General features: G+C 42.5%; 1 long non-coding RNA gene across 2 annotated transcripts in view; it reads left to right on the forward strand.

The window, feature by feature from the left end:
• LOC138762726 (uncharacterized) overlaps positions 1-21348 on the forward strand; it is an 84646-nt gene that overhangs the window by 35007 nt on the left and 28291 nt on the right. For both annotated transcript variants that reach the window (XR_011357098.1, XR_011357097.1), the window contains exon 3: positions 16241-16719. This is a non-coding gene — a long non-coding RNA (uncharacterized lncRNA). The remainder of the gene's footprint in view (positions 1-16240; positions 16720-21348) is intronic.

Genomic DNA, 21348 nt, shown 5'->3' on the forward strand with positions numbered 1-21348 from the left:
TTGAAATACATTTCTTAGCTACAGCTAAAGCTATTTTAACAAATTAAATTTGGAATTTAGTTAGTTTATTACTTATTTCAATAAAGTTGCCCAAAAGATAAAGCTCTGGGTTGTCTATGAAGGCCACTCCTGTTATGCTTGTTAATATTTCAGTAATATCCTGTCAGAAATGTAGAATGTACAAACATTCCTATTTCTGTTCTACATCTAAAACACAGCTCTGATATTTCCGATTTTGATTTGTGCACTTTCTGCAGTGTGAGGTGTAATTGGTGTTGAAAATTTTATTGTACTAATCCGTATCTTGCATTTATAATTGATGTCATGTGATCCAATCAGACTGGCATCTTTCCATTATTACAATTTCTAAATCTGACTCCCATCTCTATCTATCTCTGTAAACCTGGTTTTGCACTTTCATTTTGTTCCCCAGCCAAATAGTTTGTTGCATTTCACTAACTTCATCTTTGGTCCCCATCTTTCTCTTAAAAATGATCTTAACTGGAGAAAGCAGAAGAATATCCTATTAATATATTAGCTACACCATACTTATTTCTTAATTGTTCAAAAGACTTAAGGGATCCTTCCTTTATAACAATGATCAATATATCTTGATCCTTTTTCATCCCATTAATTCAATATTTTGTTACTCAGGTATATAGGAAGTGGTATATTTTTACATAATGGTGTCCTCAGGGATATACCTGCTTTTTTTCTTCCTGATACATTCATTTATTTCTTGCCATATTCTAATCAAGTGCATTAATATAGGATTATCTGGGTTTTTTTACTATTAATTTAACATTCCATTTATAAATAGTCTTTCATTGTCTTTTATTGGATTCAGTCCCATTATAATCCCCAAAGGGGGACTATTTTCTTCAAAGAAAGATGATAAAAATCTTGCTTGTGCTGAAAGATAATTTTTAAAAAAAATCTGAGTCTAAGTCCATAGAACCATGTTAACTTTTTGAGTGAAATTCTTCATACTTTGTTATTCCACAAGAATTTTCTTATACAATTATTTAATAATTTAAAGAAATGTTAACTTTTTGAGTGAAATTCTTCATACTTTGTTATTCCACAAGAATTTTCTTATTCAATTATTTAATAATTTAAAGAAATTTTTAGTTAGTACAATAGGCAATGATTGAAAGAGATACTCTAGTCTTGGTATTACCTTCATTTATATACAATTTACCCTTCCTATTAATATAATCAGCAGATCTTTCAATTTCTGTAAATCTTTTTCTTTTTTTCCTAATAGAGGGGTATAAGTTCTGTAAATTATTATCTGTCATTATTCCTAAATATTTAATTCCATCTTTATTCCATTTAAATCTACTACCTTTTTGGTAACTTTCATAATCAAAATTCTGCAATGGCATTATCTTACTTTTGCCCATATTTATTTTATCCTGATATTCTTCCATATTTTTCTAATATTGTTTGTAACCTTATCAATGATTCAGCTGGGTCAGACATATATAAATACCACATCATCAACAAATAAAATAATATTCTTCCTGTCCAACTTTGAAGCCCTTAATATCCGGATCTCTTATCTCCGCTAGAGGTTCAATAGTTAGTATGAATAACACTGAAGATAGAGGACATTCATGTCTACTCGATCTGCTCAAGGGAAAAATAGATGACATTTGGTTATTAGTTATAATTTTAGCTTGCAGCTTATGATAGAGTTTTTATCCAATTTATCAATTTTCTATCTACACCAAATTTTTCCAATGCTTTACATTAGAAAGACCATTCTAGTCAGTCGAATGCCTTTTCTGGATCTAAAGAAATAGTTATGATTAGATTCAACCTTGAATTTTCCATATGTCTTGTATTGAATAATCTACTTAGATAATTTGAAAAATGTCTTTCTTTAACAAATCCCACCTGATCTGGATGTATTCATTTTGGTAAATATTCACCCAATCTTTTGGCTAGTGCCTTTACTAGAATTTTACAATCTGCATTCAGAAGTGATATTGGTCTGTATGATGAGGTTTTTAATGGGTCTCTACCTTTCTTCAGTAGCACCTTAATTATGGCAGTTGAGAGTTCCCATCTTCTCCCAGGCCCATATAGACTTGTTAAATACCTAAAGCTTTCTCTATTTCTTCCCTTTAAAAAGTGCATCTAAATCATTTTTTTTTTCTCTCTTCTAATTTAGGAAGTTAAAAATTTGTTTAAAATTCTTCCATTTCATTTTCATTTCTTACTCATTCTGGTTTATATAGTTTCGTATAGTATTGTATAAACATTATTTATTGCTTATTGATTGAATATTATAGCATCAGCTTCTGTTTCTATTCGATTTATCATTCTGGATGACTTCCCTGCTTTAACCTGCCATGATAATATTTTGTGTGCCCATTCTCCTAGTTCATAATATTTTTGTTTAGTTTTTAGTATCATTTTAAATTTTCTTTTGTGTATTATATTGTAACTTTTTATTCTCTAATATTCTGTCCTTGTGTTCTTGATATCTGATATTTTTTCAGTTTTGTTGTATCCTTCTAAACCTTCTAATTCTCTCACATATTCTGTCTTAAGATTTTTAGTATAAGAAACAATTTGTCCCCTCAAGTAAGCTTTTAAGTGTATCCCATATTAGAAAAATATTGTCAGTAGAAGGAAGATTGTTTTCACAAAATATTTCTATATGTCTCTTAATAAATTCACAAAAATCCTTTCTTTAATAATGTAGCATTAAGCCACCATAAATATATATTTTCTTGCTTTTTCATTATTATAATAGTTAATGTTAATGGCGAGTGGTGTGATTTGTATAATTTTAAAAAAATCTTGCTAAATACTATTTTTACCACTGTAGCTTGTGCGCTATTGCAAAGTGTGGAAAGTATGACACACTCAAGAAATTGAAGTTGAAGACTGATTTATTCCACTGACAGCTCTGCTTATCTTCTCTCCCTACTGCTGATGACAGCAGTGACGTCACAGCATTGCAGGCCTCAGATTGGTTGGCGTTCCCGCCATTACTTGTTGTTTCCTGCCATGCAGATGACCACCTGGGACGAAGGTTGTTGGCCCCCACATGGTCTGCACGGTTGCCACGTTTGCTGGCTATCTATGTACTGGGTCACATTCCAGTTAGCAGGCTGCTTCATGTCCCACCCTCTCCAGACCCGGTGATCAGAGTGCTGTTTGCTGCTTTTAGTGGCCTACCTCTGCATCATGGTGGCTGATTTGGGACTGATTGCTAATGCCTAGATATGTCAACCCATTATGCCTGATTACTTTATAAGGCCCATCATATGGCCATCAGTGTGCCCCCTCCAAATAAAATGTACTTGCAGGTCTCTTAGTCTTTGGAGATGTAGGTTTTGGCCTGGCCATGTGGCAGTAACTGCAGAGGTGCTAGAGTACCCAGTTTTTCCCTCTGCTTATTCAAGGAGGCCCTTTGGGTCCTTGGCAGTGGCTGAGAACGCCCCTGGTATCACCAACAGTATGCCATACACCAGATTGGCTGATGAGGCATTGAAGTCTTCTTTTGACATGGTGCAGGTCCTCAGGATGACCCAGGGTAGCTCACCTGCCCATTTCGGCCCCTTGAAATGAGCCATCAAGGCTGCATTTAGGTGCCTGTGGAACTGTTCCACCAACCCGTTGGCCTGAGGATGGTAAGCCATGGTATGGTGCAGCTGGGTTCCCATCAAATTAGTCCCGAAGTGAACTATCTACTTCTGTCAGAGGTCATATGCTCTGGGACTCAGAATCTCGACACCCAGGTGTTAATCAGTGACTTGGCACATGTCTCAGTAGTTGTGCTAGCCAGCAGGTCCGCTTCTGACCATCTCATGAAGCAATCCAAACATGCTGAGGAGATATTTCACCCTGCAGGAGACAAATAGTGGCCTTACAATGTTAATATGGACATGGCTGAACCTACTCCGCACTGGCTTCTAATTCTGCCTTGTGTGTCTGCACTTTGGAAGTCTGGCAGAGCATGCAGGTCTTGGCCCACTGACCTGTTTCCAGAGGCCATGGCAGATGAACCTACTGGCCACCATTTTTATAGAAATACTGATGGCTAGGTGTGCCAAGTTGTGCATCATGTCAAAAACCTGTCACTTTCGTGCTGCCAGCATGATGGGATGGGGTTTGCTGATGGATATGTCGCAGAGGAGCATCTGGTAACCAGGGCTGATGGCAACATCCTCCAGCTTGAGCCTGGAAACTGCCATTCTGTATGCTGGGTTCTCGGGGTCTTTCTCCTGTGCTCTGGCTAGGGTTGAATAGTTTATCCCCTGTGACAGGCTTGGAGGGACTCAATCGCAGGATGGGGCAGTGCATCGGCCACCACATTGGTTTTACACGCAAATTGTCTGCCTTCCAAAAGTACCTGAAGTGCCTTTCTGCCAGGTACAGCACCAATAGTTCATGGTCAAAGGCACTGTGTTTGAGTTTGGGTGGCTGGAAGTGCCTGTTAAAGAAGGCCAGGGGCTGCAATTGCCCTTCAAGGAATTGTTCCAGTATGCCCCTGCTATGCTGGAGGCGTCTACTGTAAGAGCGGTTGGTGTCTCTGGCCTGGGGTGTACCAGAAGGGTGGCATTGACCAGTGCATTCTTGGCCTTCTGGAACATCTCTGAGGCCTTATTGTCCTAGGTAATATCCTTACCTTTCCCCGCCATGTGTGTGAAAAGGGGGGTGCATGATGTGGACTGCTGCTGGTATGAATTGGTGATAAAAGTTGATCATACCAGCGAATTCTTGTAACCTCTTCACTGTGTGGGGCTTGGTGAAGCATTGAATATTCCTCTACCTTTTCGGGCAAGGGTTTTATTCCATGCCTATTGATTCAATGTCCTAGAAAGTCGATCGTTGCCAACCTGAACTGATATTTGACAGGGTTTATAGTTAGTCTGAATTCTTGCAGACAGGCCCATCGCTGCATACTCTGTGTGATTGCAGCTGGTGATGAGAATAATGTCCAAAGAGATGAATGCAAATGGGAGATCCGGATCCACCACATCCATCAGCCTTTGGAAGATCTGGGCTGTGTTCTTAAGTGCAAAGGGCTTTCAAAAAGCTGTTTTTCTCTTCTGCAGCCAGAATGGTTCTCCCTTGCCAAATCACAATGTATTTGTAAATGTATCGAATTCTGGAAAAGACTGTGACAAACCTACCTGCAGTTCTTCCAATGTATCGAATTGTCGCTGTCTGTGACGTGTTGTGATGCTGCTTGTGTGAAATGTTAACTGTGACCATTCAGTTCCTCCTGTCTATACCATCCCTTTCAGTGATAATCCCATTTAACTAAAATGGGAACCCGTAATAATAGTTCAAGGGCAGAGTTTTACCTGAGGTGAAGTGGCTACACCAGGGGTGTCAAACTCAAATTCACGGAGGGCCAAAATTAAAAACTTGGACTAAGTCGAGGGCCGAACTAAATATTTATGAAAATTTTCAACAACATCTGCATGTTTTCTCTTCTTTCAACATATATAATGTTAAACTTTTTCTTATTAAAATAAATGTTTAATAATAGTTTTGGATAAACTCTTTCCAGAAGCATTAACAAATGAGAAATAAAATATTCAATAAATAATATTTCTCTATAGAGGATTTGTCAAATGTTGCTAGTGTGCTGTCGAATAGTAAAATCTGAGGGCTATTGAGAATGTGGGAGAATAACATGATTCCTGAAACAGTCAAATGGGTGACTGATTGTGGGCATGAACTCTAGCAGGGTAATTTGCCATGCCCTTTTTCCATTGGTACAGATATCCTTTGATTGACACAATTTTCAAGTTTTATGCCTAATGAGCTTGTATCCAGGTGCAGGACCATTTTTAAACAGGAATATATTTATCACTGTGACATGAAACTATTGGAAGATCGTTTTATCCTGAGATTAAAGTTCATAATACTTACTCAGGCCTGGGTGCGGGAGGGCAGGGTTTGCGGGCGATCGAGTTGGACAATGACAGTGCGGGGGCATCGGCTCTCGCTGCAGGGCGGCATCTCGGCGGATCAGCGGCCCCGTCACCGTGAGTCGCGGGTCGGCTTGCGGCAGGGAGGAGGAGTGGGCAAGGGTCCTGGCGAGGTCAGGCCCCCCTGAGTTTCTCCCAGACCTCCCTTTGACCTGCTGAGTTTCTCCCGGGCCCCCCTTGACCTGCTGAGTTTCTCCCGGGCTCCCCTTGACCTGCTGAGTTTCTCCCGGGCTCCCCTTGACCTGCTGAGTTTCTCCCGGGCTCCCCTTGACCTGCTGTGTTTCTCCTGGGCCCCCCTTGACCTGCTGAGTTTCTCCCAGGCCCCCCTTGACCTGCTGAGTTTCTCCCAGGCCCCCCTTTGTACTGCTGAGTTTCTCCCAGACATCCCTTGACATGCTGAGTTTCTCCCAGACCCCCCTTGACCTGCTGAGTTTCTCCCGGACCCCCTCCCCTTGACCTTCTGAGTTTCTCCTGGACCCCTCCCCCTTAACCTGCTGAGTTTCTCCCGGATCCCCCTTGACCTGCTGAGTTTCTCCAGGGCCCCCCTTGACCTGCTGAGTTTCTCCCGGACATCCCTTGACCTGCTGAGTTTCTCCCAGACCCCCCTTGACCTGCTGAGTTTCTACCGGACCCCCTCCCCTTGTCCTTCTGAGTTTCTACCGGACCCCTCCCCCTTGACCTGCTGAGTTTCTCCCGGATCCCCCTTGACCTGCTGAGTTTCTCCCGGATCCCCCTTTGACCTGCTGAGTTTCTCCCGGATCCCCCTTTGACTGCTGAGTTTCTCCCGGGCCCCCCTTGACCTGCTGAGTTTCTCCCGGGCCCCCCTTGACCTGCTGAGTTTCTCCCGGTCCCCCCTTGACCTGCTGAGTTTCTCCCGGGCCCCCCTTGACCTGCTGAGTTTCTCCCGGGCCCCCCTTGACCTGCTGAGTTTCTCCCGGGCCCCCCTTGACCTGCTGAGTTTCTCCCGGGCCCCCCTTGACCTGCTGAGTTTCTCCCGGGCCCCCCTTGACCTGCTGAGTTTCTCCCGGGCCCCCCTTGACCTGCTGAGTTTCTCCCGGGCCCCCCTTGACCTGCTGAGTTTCTCCCGGGCCCCCCTTGACCTGCTGAGTTTCTCCCGGGCCCCCCTTGACCTGCTGAGTTTCTCCCGGGCCCCCCTTGACCTGCTGAGTTTCTCCCGGGCCCCCCTTGACCTGCTGAGTTTCTCCCGGGCCCCCCTTGACCTGCTGAGTTTCTCCCGGGTCCCCCTTGACCTGCTGAGTTTCTCCCGGGCCCCCCTTCACCTGCTGAGTTTCTCCCGGGCCCCCCTTGACCTGCTGAGTTTCTCCCGGGCCCCCCTTGACCTGCTGAATTTCTCCCGGGCCCCCCTTGACCTGCTGAGTTTCTCCCGGGCCCCCCTTGACCTGCTGAGTTTCTCCCGGGCCCCCCTTGATCTGCTGAGTTTCTCCCGGGCCCCCCTTGACCTGCTGAGTTTCTCCCGGGCCCCCCTTGACCTGCTGAGTTTCTCCCGGGCCCCCCTTGACCTGCTGAGTTTCTCCCGGACCCCCTCCCCTTGACCTGCTGAGTTTCTCCCGGGCCCCCCTTGACCTGCTGACTTTCTCCCGGACCCCCCCCCTTGACCTGCTGACTTTCTCCCGGGCCCCCCTTGACCTGCTGAGTTTCTCCCGGGCCCCCCTTGACCTGCTGAGTTTCTCCCGGGCTCCCCTTGACCTGCTGAGTTTCTCCCGGGCCCCCCTTGACCTGCTGAGTTTCTCCCGGGCCCCCCTTGACCTGCTGAGTTTCTCCCGGGCCCCCCTTGACCTGCTGAGTTTCTCCCGGGCCCCCCTTGACCTGCTGAGTTTCTCCCGGGCCCCCCTTGACCTGCTGAGTTTCTCCCGGGCCCCCCTTGACCTGCTGAGTTTCTCCCGGGCCCCCCTTGACCTGCTGAGTTTCTCCCGGGCCCCCCTTGACCTGCTGAGTTTCTCCCGGGCCCCCCTTGACCTGCTGAGTTTCTCCCGGGCCCCCCTTGACCTGCTGAGTTTCTCCCGGGCCCCCCTTGACCTGCTGAGTTTCTCCCGGGCCCCCTCCCCTTGACCTGCTGAGTTTCTCCCGGGCCCCCTCCCCTTGACCTGCTGAGTTTCTCCCGGGCCCCCTCCCCTTGACCTGCTGTTTCTCCCGGACCCATCCCCCTTGACCTGCTGTTTCTCCCGGACCCATCCCCCTTGACCTGCTGAGTTTCTCCCGGACCCCCTTGACCTGCTGAGTTTCTCCCGGACCCACTTTTCTTTCTGTGCCGGTGTCCCAGGACCTTTCCAGGGTAGTCTCCGCGCTCAGGACCGCACTGGGATCCCGGTCAGTGGTGGAGGAGCAGGTGAGCGCGGCTAATCCCGATCCAGCCCACGCCACTCCTGAGATTGGTGGGGGGTTCCACCCTACTTGCCCAACCAGCCTCGCTCTCCACATGTACTCCGGGCACCCGCCGCTTGTCCCATCGCCCGACGGGGAGCCCCAATCTTCCCTCTGGCGTCTCGACTCCATCTGCAGTTCCAAGAAACGCTGTGCCACTGGGGTTCCGGGTGCTGGGAAGCGGCCTTGGCTTCCCCTGACACCGGCCAGGCTGCGCTGTGGTGGGGGGGGGTGGTGGGTGGGGGGACACGACAGCGTGTTTATAAAACCACCCAGCACTACTTTTCAAGAACGAGGATTTTTCTCTCTCTCTCTCTCACCCTGGGACACAGCGGTTACTGTGCATGCCCTATACTGGCGCGGCAGCCAGCGGGCCACCTCTAATACATTTTTGATATGATCTTGCGGGCCAAATATAATTATATCGTGGGCCAAATTTGGCCCGCGGGCCAGAGTTTGACATGTGTGGGCTACACCATTCATTCTCAGAAGACAAAGCAATGTGGAAACAAGTGATCTGTGGAGTTTTCCTCAACACCAGGCCCAGTACTATATCAAAGTTGTATGATAGGAACGTAGGAACCCCTGGCTGTCCTTTGTTCCAATTGGACTGCTGGCATGGATAAGTCTGAATAACAATAAAAAAATAGTAGTTTGTGAAGAGTTCAACCATTCTTATAGTTGGGGCTTCTATTCGGGTATCTGTTGTAGTTCAAGTTATTATTTCTGAACATGAACAAATTGCAAACCTATGGCAAAAAGATGCAGTATTTTAATACTAACCTACTGTTTATAATAATAATTTGGTTAACTTCAACAGCTGATTGGGAAAATCGATGCCAAGCTCATTTCTTCGGTGTGATATTTTAGTGAGGGATCTAAATTTACAATACACATCTTCAATGACCAATTCCTCCAGAATTGTTGTTATTTTGGGTGTTGTTGAGATTGTCCCTGATGTGTACTGCCTTTATAATTGTGCCAGCTGCAATTTATAGTCAGTGGCATTATCTGCAAATAGAGCCCCCCTTATTCTTCTTTTTGTAAAATTGTGAAAAGTTGCTGTATGCAGTAAATGAAGAGGTTTCTTGTTTATTTAAAAAAAAAACATTGCAATGGATTTCAAATGAATAGGTTATTTTATCTCCTTTTATAAATATTATTTATCCCCTGCAAACACGGTTGCAACTCCCAAGAGCCTACTTATCCCACAAGGCAATGCTTTCAGGGTCCTCTCTTGCTTCCACCCTGTATGACAATAAAACCAAAGTTTTATATCTTGTTCTTCGTCTTGATTATATTGCCTTAATACCACCCAATAAAGCACATTTAACATGATAAAAATTTGATGACCATTGCCTGAAGAGGACACACAAAATCAGTGAACCGGTGTGGACTCGAAAGGCCAACATGGCCTGTTTCCGCTCCATAAATGGTTATATGGTTATATGAGCACAACAAGGTAATTTGAAATGAGAATTGTTTGTCATGGACCAGCATCTAGGTTCAAGAACAGTTTCTTTCCAATAGCTATCAGACTCTAGAACCTCCCCTTCATACACTAATCATGGGCTGTTTGCAATATTGGAAATTAATTTTTGCACCACTGTGAATATTTTTTTGATATTTCAATATTCAATACACACAGCAGCTACAATTGTTATTGTAGTTTACAATATTTAAAAAAAAAGAACAAATTGATTACATACATGATGCTTTTCAACTCATCCCAAAACTCATCCCAGCCTCCCACCCCCAAAAAAGAGAGAAAATATTTAAAATATATAAAAGATAGAAAAAGTAGCAAAGAATCTTGTATTGCAGAGAGAGGTGTCATGCAGCACAACTCATCTGTTCTAACGCAAACATATGGAGGAGGATTCTGCAGGACCAGAGCAGTAGATAGGCTATTGCTATAAATTTAAGCCAATTATTTGAGTATACAGGTGCCAAATTTGTAAAAACATAGGATATTTATTTCTTAGATTTATTTCCAAAGGGATACAACTTTGAATTTCAGCGTGCTACCTTGGCAATGTTAAAGATGTATCCGATTTCCAAGTAATTAAGATACATTTTCTCGAAACCGCAATTGATTTCAATTTCAGAGTTGTACCTTCAATATTTCCTTATAAAAACAGATCAATATTTAATGGGAAAACAGCTCCTGTAACTGGTTGTAGAAAATTACATATAGACACCCAAAAGGGTCTCACATTTTGACAAGGCCATATTGAATGTATGAAAGATCCTACATTCTTACTACATCTAAAACATTGATCTGATAAATCTGATTTAAATCTATTCAACTTCTGTGGAGTAAGATATAATTGATGTTAAAAAAAATTGTATAGAACTAATCTATAGCTTACATTACTAATATTTGTCATAGAATCTACATAAATTTTCCCAAATTTGTTGATCTATCTTAATATTCAAATTTGTTGCCCATCTCTGCCTAGATTGATACGATCCTAATTTAGGAGTTCCTACTTGCAATAATCAATATATTAAAGAAATACATTTTTTGACATTCCCACTCCTCATAAGAAGTTCTCTCTCAGTACAATAAGACAAAAATATTACTTGCACTAATTTATCTCTCAAATATGCCTTTAATTGAAAATAACAAAAAGAGTAATGCATGATATATCATATTTGTTCCTCAATTGTTCAAATGACATTAATTGTCCTCTTTCACAGTAGCTTTCCACATTAACAATTACTTTACATTACCATATATTTAAGAACTGATTATCTCTTGAAAAGACCAAAAGTGGATTAATCAATGGCATTTTAGTTGATAAAGAACCTCCACCAATATCTTGATTCATTTTATTCCAAACACTGAGTAAATGCTTCAATAGTGGTGTGCCTTTATCAACAATTTTGATTCCCATTTATTTATAAATTCTTCTGATTTCTTTTCTCCAATTTTGTTCAGTTCTATGCTAACCCAGGCTGGTTTTACATTTTCAAATAAAGAAGCAAGGAATCTCATCTGTGCCGCTCGATAATAATTTTTATTTATTATCTATATTTTGTATTTGTCCTTTAATTATATTCAATTGGTTTTCTTTCAACAGCTTTTCTTTCCAAGTGCCTATTTGATGGAAGCAAGTAAGAATTACATGCATATTTACATGGTACAATATTTATGATGAACTCATTAGTGTCATGTAGCCCAAACACTTATGCTGTTCACCACCACTTAGCCCATAGCCTTGAAACTTTGAATGCTCTGAAATATTTGTTTATTGATGTGAGAATGTTTCTCTCCACCAAGCAGCAAACTCCAAAGATCTAAAATTTAATACCCCACTGTGTAATTAGATCATAGATTTCCTCACCTCCAGATCACAATCAGTGAAGATTGGTAAGAACATCTCCATAACCTTCATCAGTACCGGAGCACCACAGGGCTGTATACTTAGCCCCCTGTTCTACTTGCTTCACACTTAGGACTGAGTGGCTCGATACGACAACAGCACCATCTACAAATTCGCTGATGATCCCACAGTCGTGGGATGTATAAAGGATGGGGAAGAGTCAGCCTACAGGATAAAGATTGAAAACTTGGCTGAATGGTGCACCAACAATATCCAAAACTAAGAAGCTGATTGATGACTTCAGGAAAGGAAAGCCAGAGGTATACAATCCAATAATCATTGTGGGTCACTATCTTGGAGGATCTTTCCTTGACGCAGCACACCAATGGCATCATGAAGAAAGCACATCAGCACCTCTACTTCCTCGAGAGTTTGCGGAGGTTTAGTATGAGACCAAAAACCCTGGCAAATTTATACAGAGGAGTCGTGAAAAGGGTGCTGACTGGCTGCATCATGGTCTAGTATGGGGACCCCAGTGAGCGTAAATCCCTCCAGGACATCACCGGCAAAATTCTCCTCTCTATTGAGTACATCTACACGGAGGGCAGCACCAGTCACCACCCAGCACAAGCTCTGTTCTCACCACTGCCATCAGGAAAGAAGTATCGGTGCCACAAGACACGCACCACCAAGTTCAGACTCCTTAACAACAAACTCAATCAGACTCATTTGAGGGTTCTTACTTATGCGCTTAATTGATTTTCTTTTGTTCTCTCTGTATTGCACAGACTTTTTTTTTACATTCATTATCTATTTACAGTTCTTTTATTTGTTTACCCTGTGTGTAGTTTTGTTGAATTACCAATTGGTGGTAATTCTGCCATGCCCATGGGAAAAATAAATCTCAGAGTTGCAAGTGATATCATGTATGTATTCTGACAATAAAACTGAAATCTGAGCTATCTGTAACCAGTCTTCGCTCCAATATTGGCCATATGGCTGGTCACATATTGCACCCATATTAACGTGCTATTTTGATACAAATTCTGTAAATTAATAAATAGATTCCATTGTTGGCCTTCACAGGTTTAAATGTTTAGCCTTAAACTTACCATTCAAGAGCAAAAAGGAATAACCCCCCCCTGCAATTAACCATTTCACTTAAGTCTCTTACATTTTTTTGCTCCAAGCATGGAAACCAATTCAGCTGTGTTAATCTCACTACATCAGTCGGAAATTCAAATCTCTGAATGATCTTTATTGACATCCTCTGAAGCCTCTGTTAAAATGATCAGTAGGCACAATACAAGGAGGACCACAAGCGTTTGCTATTATAATAGATGAGTGTTACAGCTTCTGGTACCATCACATTATCAAACAAAGACTTTTCTTTCACTGAGTTTAATTCATAAGATTTCACATTTTCTTTCTGTTGGGGCAGTCAACTTCTTCGAAACATGTAACTCGTCTGACAATATAACCTAATATTTGATATTTTTATCCATAAGTAAGCAAGTTGCATATTATTGTTTTATTAAAAAAATCCTTGATCAATTGCAACATTCAAATCTCCTAGGATAAATCCAGCAAACAGCAGAGAAACTCTTGTCTCTTCAATCACCCAGTCTGTGACTGCTTTCTCCAATGGCGAGGAAATTGCAGTACACTAGATTGGAAGAAATACTTTACCTGGAAGGATTGTTGGTGCCCCTGGATGATGGGAAGGGAAGAGGTGAAAGAACAGGTGTGGCACCTCCTGGGTTTTCATGAGAAAGTGCTGTGGGAAGGGGAGTGATTCATGGAGATGGCAGAGTAAACCAGGGGTTAATGAAACAGTCCCATCAGAATGCTGAAAATGGAGGCAGAGGAAAGAAGTGTGTGGTTGTGGAATTTTGTAAAGGTGATAGAACTATCTGAGGATGATCCACTGAATGTGGAGATTGATAGGAGTGCAAAGGTTCAGTGGGGCAAGAATGTGATATTAACCATCTCAATGTTTCCATTATATATTTACTCTCATCTACTCCTATCACACTTCATATTTCCCACAGCAGTAGCTTTGAGATGTTCCTAATTTTTATACAATCATGGGTTCCCCTCAGTAATAACTGACAAAGACTCTCAACTACATCTCTATTTCTTATACTTCTGCTCTCAACCTCTTACCTCCCAACAAGAACAAGGAGAGAGGTCCCTTGGTCCTCTTCTGCCCTCTCCCTCACCAACCATCATACACCTGCTGGATTATTCTAACATGATCTGTTTTTGTTCATCTGCCTCCCTATTTGAATTCTCTCAGTGGGGGAAGCCAAAATTAGTCCATTCATTTAGACATGCAGCACGGTATCAGGCCCTTCCAGCCACAAGACTGTGCTGCCCAAATATCCCAATTACCCTACAACCCTCGTAGGTTTTGAAGAGTGGGAGGAAACTGGAGCCCCCGATGCAAATCCACACAAACACCAGGAGAATGTACAAACTCCTTAGACAGAGCCGGATTCGAACACTGGGTCACTGACATTGTAATAATGTTGTACTTAACTGCGACACTAACCAGGCCATCCATTTTCATTAGTTTCATCAAAGCTGATGAACTTCATTTATGTTGATATCTTTCCCACAGAGTAAAGCAATATGCTCCATGGCTGCTCTTTGACTGCAATAGAAAATATAAGCATGACTCTTAATTATCTTGGAGCAAAGTGCTTACATTTTATTCAATAATGCAAAACATTTTTTTTTTAACTTATTTTGTGAATATTGTTGTTAGAAACTCAGTATTTATTGGGTCTTTTGACAGGTGAATTACTCTGATAAAGCCCAAACCTTAGTTTCTTGTATAGCTGATGGAATGTAAACCATTTAACAAAAAATGTGCAAAGAATCATGGAGGTTGACAATGGATCTGTACTGGGGCAGTAATTCATCTTTGGGTAATGGTGCAGAGGGTATGTGTGCAAGGTATGAAATGCTGCTTTCTCTCTTGAGGTGAGACAAATGGCTGGAGGAGAATAAAAGAGAACTTGATTCCTCAGCATTCATTTCCAGCAAACAACCAAAGATATTTTTATCCCAATGTGTTTGCACCAGCTCATTGCTAAAGCAATGCTAAATTAATGCCAAGGACTTCCTCGCTCCTCAAACCACAGGATCTTATCATAATCAAATATTCCTTTCCCTAACAGGAGCTCATTTCATACCTAAATCAGCAGAAAACTTGATCCCAACATTTGGAGCAATTCTTAGATCATTACTAAGTGGAATTTGTTAACAAAGATAATTGGTTGCTTGCTCCTTCAGGAGGTTTGAATCAGACCGGATATAACAACTTGAGGTGTGTTTCTTCATTAAAGTGGTTTGTGGTTTCTAAAGATAATTGAATTTAGAGCAAAGTATATTGTTCACAGGTGTATAATTTCTTCATTCTTTATAAAATAACATTATCTGCATGGTAACATTTGGAAGTCAAGTTGAGTCATTTCTCCAGGACTACAGAGGAGATTTATATAAATACAACATGTTAGAATCGAAGTTAAACATCTTAAAATATTAAGACATGTAAAGTAAAAGTCCACGGTACACTATCCACATACGTTCTGAGAATTCAGGAAGCCTGGTCGCTTGGGGTTAAAAAAAAAAACTGTTGCCCATTCTGAATGTAAAGGCCCAAGTGCTACAGTACCTCCTACCAGATGGCAGAAGGAAGAAAAGTTTGCATAAAGTGTGTGAGGAGTCCTTCACAATGTCTATTGCCTTTTGCCTGCATCGGGTGTTGTAAATATCCTTTATGGTAGGAAGAGAGCCCCCAATGATCTTTTCCGCTGACTTCACTATCCTCTACAGGGACTTGGAGTCTGAGGTGGTACAGCTTTCAAACTAGATGGTGATGCAGTTGAACAGGATGCTCTCAATACATCCTCTGTAGAATGTAGTGAGGATGGAGGGTCAGAGATTAACTTTCCCCAGCCTTCGCAGGAAGTAGAGGTGCTGTTGGGTTTTTCTGGTTTTAAGCAACCAGGTGAGATTCTCTGCCAAGTGCACGCCAAGGATCTAGATACTCTTGATGACCTCAATGGTAGAGCCATCAGTGGTCAGTAGAGCGTGGTCTCTCTGGGCCCTCCTGAAGTCGACAACCATCTCTTTTATTAATGTTCAGATACAAGTTGTTAGCTCTGCCCCAGTCCATTAGTGAATGCACTTCATCTCTGTACGCGGACTCCTCATTCTTGCTGATAAGGCCCACCACTGTTGTATCGTCAGCGAACTTGATGATGTGGTTCGAGTTGTGTTTTGCGGCACAATCATGAGTCAGCAGAGTGAGCAGCAGTGGACTGAGCCCACCGCCCTGGGGAAGCCCCCCGTGCTCAATGTGATAGTCTTGGAAGTATTGTTTCCCATCCAAACTGCTTGAGGTTTCTCTGATAGGAAGTCAAGAATCCAGTTGCAAAGGGAGGTGTTTAGACCCAGCAGGCTCAACATCCCTATCAGGTACTGTGGTACAATTGTTTTGAATGCTGAACTGAAGTCAATAAACAGCCTTCGAACATTCGTGTCCTTATTTTCCAGGTGGGTGAAGTTTAGATGGAAGGCAATGGCCACGCTATCATCTGTAGAGCGGTTGGATTTATGTGCGAACTGCAGGAGGTCCAGGGATGGGGCAGCAGTAGCTTGATGTGCCCCATGACGAGCCTCTCGAAGCACTTCACGACAGTAGACATGAGTGTCAGGGCAGTAGTCATTGAGTCAAGACACAGATTACTTCTTCAGCACTGGGACTATGGAGGTGATTTTGAAGCATGTTGGAACCACGGCGCTTCTCAAAGAGATGTGAAAGATGTCAGTGAAAACATCTGCCAGCTGAGCCGCACATCCCCTGAGCACTTTGCCGGGGATGTTATCCAGTCCAGCAGCTTTCCGAGGGTTGAACTTGCCTAAGATTCTCTTCACTTCGGCCACTGTAAGGCACAACACCTGATCATTCATGTTTACCTGCAGAGATGCTAGAAGATCTGGCTGCAATGACAATGGCCAGCATTGCAAGCAAGGTAAGAGTTTAATTTTAGAAAAAAATGTGCATACAGATTGTGCCTGTGGCAATCATCCGTTACAAAAGAGGATGACACATCACACACAGGTGCAGTTCAGAAGGCAAAAAGGGGAAGTTGCACAATGGATTGATGCAATGAAATAAAGTAACAAGGAGCATCAAGTCTCCTTGAGACACATTGACTGGAATGAACTACAAGGTATGCAAAGTGTATATGTGAGCCAATTCAGTGGTTTACTGAACAATAAATTGGTGATATTCAGACCTAAAGTGTGGGCTCCAGATGTGCCTATACAAAGAATAGTGAATGCATACCAATGATGAGCTATCAGCCTTTAACCATCCAGTGTGTGGTTTGGATTTGAATACAGAAATAACCAATCATTGAATACTTCAGCAGAAACTAGCTAACGAACATAACTTTCTGAGTTAAAATAGCTAAGTACAGGAATGTGAAGCTCAAATAGCAATACATATTAATGAGCAAGGATTTACAACTATATAATCCTGCTTAGAAAGATGGTCAATAATCAATATCCTTGGCACCCCAAAGATAGTTTTTTGCATCTTTGTGTAAAATCCAGAGCTTTGACTTGTATTCAAGGATACTTAAAGTAAACTTTGTTGGATTGAGTTTCCACTCTGATGGCAACAGGCAATTCCTGTGTAAATAATCTTCACTTCCTTAAGTATTTGTCTTTCCCCTAAGTTTGTGCCCGAACATATTTTCACCCTGGCAAACAAAACTGGTAATAAAGTTGGCACATTTTGGGAGTAGCATGCCAATATTTATTAAAACTGCTTAAAATATTTTAGAAAAATTCTGCTGTAAGTAACTTTATCATAATAAGTAAGTGTTTAAAATCATAATTTAATAGTTCCTTATACAACTGTATTAAATTAATGAGGGTAATTTCTTTTAAATATACAGATGTATTATCTGGTTAAATTGGGAGCTTATTCACTTCCTCATAATTTTGCAGTTTAATTTTTGGAGCCTTTTAGCAGCCTGCAGACAAAAGCAATGTCAAACATAGGGAAGTTCTGTGAATTCTTCAGTAGTTTCACCAGCTCCAGCCACACCAGGAACAATTGTGGAAGAAAAATGCAGGCCAAGAGGACACAACCTCCGTGTAATGATACGCCTGCCTCTGACATTAAAATGGTATTATGTTTATTTTGATGGCTTAAGGCCTCTGCTATGATTACAGAGGAAGGAATTATAATCAAAATGTAATCATTGCTTTGCTAATAATGGCATGAAACTGTGGCAGAGCAAATGGACCTGTTGCCTCACAACTTGAATGATTATCTCCTGACCTTGGGTGCTAACTATGTGGAGTTTGGAAGTTCTCCTTTGGAAGCATTAGTTTTAGAAAATAGAATATTGCAGCACAGTACAGGCCCTTCAGCCCATGATATTGTGCCAAACTATGTATACCTACTTTAAAAAAACCTAATCCTCCCTATCTCATAACCCTCAATTTTTTCTTTCCTCCATGTGCCTAAATGCCTCTTTAAATGCCCCTAATGTTCCAGCCTTCACCACCACTCCTGGCATGACATTCCAGGTCCACACAACTCCCTGTGGGGGGAAAAAAAATCTCATCCCTGAATTTCCCCTCAACTTTCCTCCTCTCACTTTGTATAGATGTCCTCTGGTGTTTGCTACTTCCACCCTGGAAAAAGTTCTGGCTGTCTACATTATCTGTGTCTCTCGTATTCTTGTCGACCTCTATTAAGTCACTTCTCATCTTTTTTCACTCCAAAGAGGAAAAACCCTAGCACTGCTAATCTCGCCCAGTAAAACCTTTTTCAATCCAAGTAAATCTCTGCACCCTCTCTATAGTTTCCACATCCTTCCTATAATGAGGTAACCATAACTGAACACAATACTCTAAGTGTGGACTTACCAGATATTTATGGAGCTGCAACATTACCTCATGACTCCCAAACTCAATCCCCCAACTAATGAAGCTCAGCAGACTTTCTGAACTATCCTATCAACCTGTGCAGCAACCTTATATTTGGACCCCAAGTTCCCTCTGTTCTTCCACATTGTTAAGTATCCTACCATTAACCATGTACTCTGTCTTCACACTTGACCTTCCAAATGCACCTCCTCACACTTATCCAAACTCCATCTGCCACTTTTCCCCCCCAACACAATACCCTGTTATAATTGACAACAACCTTCAACACTATCCCCATCTCCTCCAACCTTCGCATCATCCACACACTTACTGACTCATCCCTCTACTTCTTTGTCCAGGTCATTTATAAAAATTATAAAGAGCAGGAGTCCCAGCACAGATCCCTGCAGAACTCCACCAGTAAAACAAGGAAGTCACCATGAATGAATTTAAAAAATGCTAGAGAAATTCAGCAGGTCAAACTGTGTAATTTATGTAGCAAGGATATGTACATAACCAATGTTTCGAACTTGAGGCCTTCATCAAGGTATGGAAAAATGTCAGCAGGCACTTGAACAAAAAGGTAGAGGGTGGAGGAGCACAGTCGCAAAGACTGGAAGTAGTATAGTAGGTGGATAAGGGAGGGAGGGTAGAGCAGCAAGCATGGCTCTGTGAATAGAGAGGGAAGGAAGTGGAGAGCTAAAGGAAAGAAGACAGGGAGGGAAGGGAGGGAGAAGAGAAGCTAAAGAAGTTGATGTTAATGCCACCCAGTTGGAGAGTGCCCAGATGGAAAATCAAGTGTTGTTTCTCCAATTATCGGGTGGTCTTGATGGGATAGTACGAGGCCATAAACAGACATGTGAGTATGGGAGCGGGATGCAGAGATTGGATGGTTGGCCATTGAAAGATCCTGGTCACTGATGTGGACAGAGCAAAGATGCTCAGTGAAGCGATCTCCCAATCTGCTCCCAGTCTCTCCGATACAGAGAAGGCAATAAAGTTAGCATGGGATATAGTAGATCACACCTGTAGATTTACAAGTGAAGTGTTGCTTCACTTGAAAGACCTGCTTAAAAGGCCTGAATTGTTGTGAGGGAGGAAATGTAAGTGTAATTGTGGCATCCTGCAGCCAGAAGGGAAGGTGTTAGGGAGGGGGGTGCAATTGGTGAGGAGGGGTATGTGGATGAGGGAGTCACAGAGGGAACAGTCTCTATGGAAGGAGGAGAGGGGAGGATATGTCTGGTAGTGGGATCATGTTGTAGGTAGTGGAAATTATGGAGGATCATGTGTTGGATGCAAAGGCTTGTGGGGTGGTAGGTGAGGAAAAATGGAATCCTGTATTTGTTGTGTCTGGGGCAAATGAAGAAGATGCAGGTAAGGGCTCAGTTGATGGTGGTGTAGGGAAAGCCACATTTGTGGAAGAAGGTGAACATTTCAGATTATCTGAACTAGAAGACCTCTGCTTGGAAAATGATGTGATGGAGAGAAAGGAGAAGAATCCTTATAGGGGACTGGGTGTGAGGAGGTGCAGTCGAGGAAATTGTGTGAGTTAATGGGTTATTAAAATATGTCTGTGGAAAGCTCGTCTTCTGAGATGGAGTCAGAGAGATAAAGAGGAGAGTGTTGTCAGAGATGGATCAGATAAATTTGAGATCGGGATAGAAGTTGGCAATGAAGTTGATCACACCCGTAGATTTACGTTGCTTCACTTGAAAGACCTGCTTAAAAGGCCTGAATTGTGGTGAGGGAGGAAGTGTGAGTGTAAGTGTGGCATCCTGCAGCCAGCAGGGAAGGTGCTAGGGAGGGGGGTGAAATTGGTGAGGAGGGGTATGTGGATGAGGGAGTCATAGAGGGAGCAGTCTCTATGGAAGGAGGAGAGGGGAAGATGTGCATGAGGCATCCCTGATGTAGTTATGAATACAGCGGAGGAAGAATTCAGAGGCCATGTCACTGACCGCCGAACAGAATACTTTCATCCATTACTACACTCCCCTTTCTACAGGCAAGCTAACTCTGAATCCATACAGCCAAGGCTCCATGGATCCTATGCCTCATGATTTCCTGACAAGTTTCCCATGGGGGACATTGTCAAATACCATCTACAGCCCTTTTTTTCTCTTTCTGTATTGTATAGTCAGTTAGTTTATATTTCTTTGTTTATTTGTACATTGTGTACAGTTTTTTTTTTTGCAGCACCATTATATGGTAATTCTGCTTTCCCCACAGGAAAAATAATTGCATGGTTGTATGTGATGTCATGTATGTAACTCTGACAATAAATCAGATATCTATTTTCATCACTTTCTTTTGCCATCTACTGAAAAATCTCCATTTGGCTCATGAGGCACGACCTTCTCTTCACAAAGCCATGCTGACTACCCCTGAGAAGACTGTATTCTCTAAATGCTATTAAATCTTACCCTTAAGAATCCTCTCCAATAATTTGCCCACCACTGATGCAAGGCTCGCTGGTCTATAATTTGCTGGATTCTCCCTATTACCTATTTTTAAACAAGAGGACAATATTTGCCATTCTCCAGTCCTCCGGCTCCTCCTCCATGGCTAAGGAGGATGGAAAGATCATTGCCAAGGCTGCAGCAATCTCTTCCCTCCCTCACCATAGCAACTGTGGTATAGCTCAACTCGTCCCCAGACATCACTCCTAATATCTTTAAGAAGATTCAACACTTACTCTTTCTTAATCTCAACACTGA

The sequence above is a fragment of the Narcine bancroftii genome, chromosome 5 (assembly GCF_036971445.1).
Source record: "Narcine bancroftii isolate sNarBan1 chromosome 5, sNarBan1.hap1, whole genome shotgun sequence".
NCBI classification, from domain to species: Eukaryota; Metazoa; Chordata; class Chondrichthyes; order Torpediniformes; family Narcinidae; genus Narcine; species Narcine bancroftii.